Below are 4,273 nucleotides of genomic sequence, written 5' to 3' on the forward strand. Positions count from 1 at the left end.
TGTAGGTCTTGTTCAGTGGAAAATACTAAATTTAATGATGTACTGTACACGATAGTAGCAGACTGTAGACTATAAAAATTTACTATCAGTAGGTGCTAAAATTAGCACTTATAAAGCTTGACAGTTACTACAATACTAAAATAGTTTATTCTTTAAACATTATTGTTTATATTTTTATTATATTTCTGTATGTATGTTACTAAGTTTAATTTGTAGAACTGTTGGTTTTATAAATAAAAAATAAAATTACTGAAAAATTGCTGTATGAAAACCTTCCTTATTTATTTGTGAAATGTATTGCATTTACAAAATGGCAACTGACCTTGAGATGCTGGACAGTCTTCACACTTGCAGGAATCTATTATTTCCTAGACTTCATCGCAAATCAACGTCACCGAGTACGCTTTGGTTCTAACTTTATGTTCTGGGGTGACTCGACTTTTAACCATTCAAATATCACCCGCCCGTTTTAGATGAATGTAACCAATGGTATTGTCTCCGTAATTTTCCCGAGCTGATATATTAATAAGTAAATCACGTTTAATAAAAAAAAGGCATTAACACGCACTCGAGCAACAGAGATGTTTACAAACAATGGTATGTTATGGGTTATGTTGTGTCAAAGTCACGTTACTTCCCTTTTGCATTAAATGTACGCGAAACAATATATTTATATTACATGCAAATAATACAACTATTTAAATGAATACATTCTGGAAGCAAACAATATATATTTCCTTACCTTGCGGCCTTTACATTTCTATACTCGGAACTTAAAAAGTTTGTATTCGATGAGAAAAAAATACCCATCATGATTATAATTATTTTGGGCAAGTTATCGGATTTTCCTTGTAAAAAAACAATATCAATCATAATGCTATGGATGTTTATAAATGAAAACAAAAAAAAGCAAAGGAAAAGACTAAATTTAACTATAAAAAGCCACAAGCCGCCCGCGATGGACGATCTCAGTATAGGATTTGAGGGAACGTAGGATCCATAAGTCACGCGTGATGTTATCAACCTTTTGGCCAGTTACGGGCCGTTTTATTTCTATCAAACTTTAAATAGGAAATTATAAATGAAAATATTCGTTTAGATTTTTATAGTAAAATGCTCGCAATTGTAAAAATATTCTTTAAATACTGAATACATTTAAAATCATATCCCCAGTTTATGAAAATACCCTAGAAAAGTTTGCGTTCCTATGATTTACTCAAATATTTCAATTTTAGTGGCCACTTTCAACGAGTTGTAAATAATTATTAAAAAATGGGAACCAAGTTATGGTAGAGCGAGGTGTGAACCTCAGACCTTTGACTCGTTAATCCATGATGCTAACCACAGGACCACAATCCGGTTAAAACCAGATTTATTATTGAAACATCTTTATGTTTACCTTCTTAAATAAAAATGAAAAATATATTTTTATAATTCAAATAACGTATTTCTTAGATTAACTAAGCAACATTCAAAATTATTTTTGACCATATTCTTTTTTTTATTAGACAAAACAATTTTTATTATTGGTCCTTTTTTTAAACCGGCTTTATTTTTTTATTATAACTATATAATACACCGTACCTACCTATTGTTCACTAGCAAATTATATTTACAAACCATCGACATTTCATTTACAATGGATAAATTTTATATTATAAGAAAAACATATTGTATGCTTACTTTAAATTCAATAAAAATTGCCAAGTAGAACAAATTTGAATTCTGTTTTTATGTTTTCAATTTCAACTTATTTCTCAAATCTACTCAAAAAATTATCAAACTATGATTTGATTTATTTGTAACAATAATAAAAAAAAACCTGCTTTTAATGACTATAAATTATTTGGACATTAAAATTTATTTAGGATTAAAAATTAATAGGAGCTTCATGGGACATATTAAATAATAGGTGTATCAAAAATGTTTTTGATTTGTCCTAATCTTTGTAAGCCGGATTATCAATATAGACAGATATTTCAACAGAGATGAAGGAATCACTAGAGAATATCGAATACTGCCTGTTATTGACCAGTATTAAGTTCACTTCATACACTGACATACACCATTTCACCAATAATTAAACTTTCTCTATTTCCTTCATAAATCTAGTTTTCTTTAAAATATAAATAGTGATAATTGGTTTCCTACTTTTGTTTTATTAAAAACAAACACTGCAAAGTATCGAACCTAGTCACTGGTGATATATATTATTTTCCAGGCTTATCAACATAGATATGTTCCATTAGACACTGATTTCAGTACACTGAAGATTGAATACACTGACTTGCCTCTTACCAGATTGGTAACAAGAAGCACTCAATTAAGTTATTTATAACAATTGATAACGTTATCATCTATACTCACAATGAATTTCTTTTCGAGCAAACATGGAAGTTGTTTACAATTAATTAAACATATTGTATTGATCATTGAAATGAATTGTAATAAAATCCTTATTAAATAATCTATATTAATTTAATTACATTCAATAGTTCATTTTTTTATTTTATTTGAAAAATTTTATATTTATCCTTTTCCTAACTCACCAGACTTCAGACCCTAAAATATAATGCAGCTGTGGACTGTAATGAAAAGCGTTGCTTCTCTGCACAGACTTATTCTTAGAGGATTATAATCAAATCAGGGCTCTGGTACTGCAGGGATCTGCACAGGGACCGCTGAACACAATTGTTGTTTTGAGAGCTTGGCAAGCGAGGCAAGAACAAGAGAACTGTAATAAAGTAAGAAACCGAAATACCTATGTATTCTTGTATGGCTTGGAACGGAGATTTTACTCTAGCTGATTAAAAGATATTATTCAGATAAAGTAATTTGTACAGAAGCATATTTTTTAACATCAATATAAAGAATAATAAATTCATTGTATATTGAAAATGAAAACATTTGGTAGGTATATTTTAACACAAACTCAAATATTTATCTAAATAAAATAGGTTACTGATTAGTGCTAAGAAATAACAAAGTATTAATATTAAAAAATTAATGGTTAAAAACAAAGTGGTTTTGTTATAATGAATAACCACAAAGTAAGTGCTTCAAATATAAACTTTATAATAATAAATCATTTATCTTCACAATATTTGGGTTTATTAGGAGTTACTGAATGTTTCAACTCTGTAAACTAATAGCCAAAAATAATAAAATTACCCCTAGAATACAATAATAGATAAACCGGGTTCCGGGTTGTGGTCCCATGGTATTATTGTGGACTCACGGGCAAAAGTCCGAAGTTCAAATCCCACTCTACCTCAACTCGTTTTCCATTTTTCCAGCACAAGTTATTTACGACTTTTAGGAAATGGTTTGAAAATTCAAATATTTGAGTAAATAATAAGAACTCAAGTATTTCTCTTTTTCTTTAAAAAGAAAATGGTAAATATGAATAATTAAAAAAAATATTTATATGTAAGAACAGTGTTTTCATTGTCATTTGCTTTGGAGGACATTTAAATAAACCATTTAAGATGTTTATATGCAAAAAGCATCCCTAATCAATAATTTATTGATAAATATAAATGAAAAGTTTATAAATTAAACATGTTTTTGACGCATTTTGCGAAAAAACACATAGGTGGATTTATTTATTGATTTCTTTTTTTATGTAAAATATATCTACCTTCATTGTCCATAAGGACAATTAATAAGTACCCACAATATAAAATTGCTATTTAGAAATGGAATGGATATAGAAGAAGTGGAGGTGGGTTGCGCACGGATCGATGAGTGGATCAAGTCAAATAGGTAAAAATTTGTGACCTGTTTATGAAATTTGGTCCACAAGTCTATTGGATTTTTTTATGATTATTTTAGTTTATATTGCTTATTATGTTTAAGATGATAATTAGGTTGATTGGATTAGTTTCGTTTTTATTTTCTTATTATGTTAACTATGTTAAATAACTAATTTAAGGCATGTTTTACTTATTGTAAAATATTTCCCTCGGAACGGGACATCCTAGTGAGGGAACATTATTCTGTACAAAAATAATAATACGAAAAATGTAAAAGTATAAAAACAATAAAAATGACATAATTTTGTTATGTTTATAAAACGTACTGACAAATATTGACTATAGAAGCCAGAGGCACTGTCTAAATACGTATTTGGAAATTTTGATAGATTCTGATAATATTCTCATGAGAATTTTTGATATACCCACACGCCCGCAATTTTTTATTCAAACTCGACCGGCAAAATATTTTGCTTTGTTTTACCAACAGATGTCAGTAAAGTGAACTGTCAGAAATT

General features: G+C 28.5%; 1 long non-coding RNA gene across 1 annotated transcript; it reads right to left on the minus strand.

Annotated features, from left to right (window-relative positions):
- Position 1: 1 nt before the first annotated feature.
- On the minus strand, positions 2 to 2,353 carry LOC148279117 (uncharacterized). The gene is made up of 2 exons (XR_015822975.1): positions 2,152 to 2,353; positions 2 to 514 (listed from the first exon to the last, which is right to left on the minus strand). It is a non-coding gene; the product is annotated as an uncharacterized LOC148279117 (long non-coding RNA).
- Between the last annotated feature and the right edge of the window lie 1,920 nt (positions 2,354 to 4,273).

Source organism: Micrasema longulum, unplaced genomic scaffold, assembly GCF_059751315.1.
Source record: "Micrasema longulum isolate JH-2025_06_02 unplaced genomic scaffold, ASM5975131v1 h1tg000760l, whole genome shotgun sequence".
Taxonomy (NCBI): Eukaryota; Metazoa; Arthropoda; class Insecta; order Trichoptera; family Brachycentridae; genus Micrasema; species Micrasema longulum.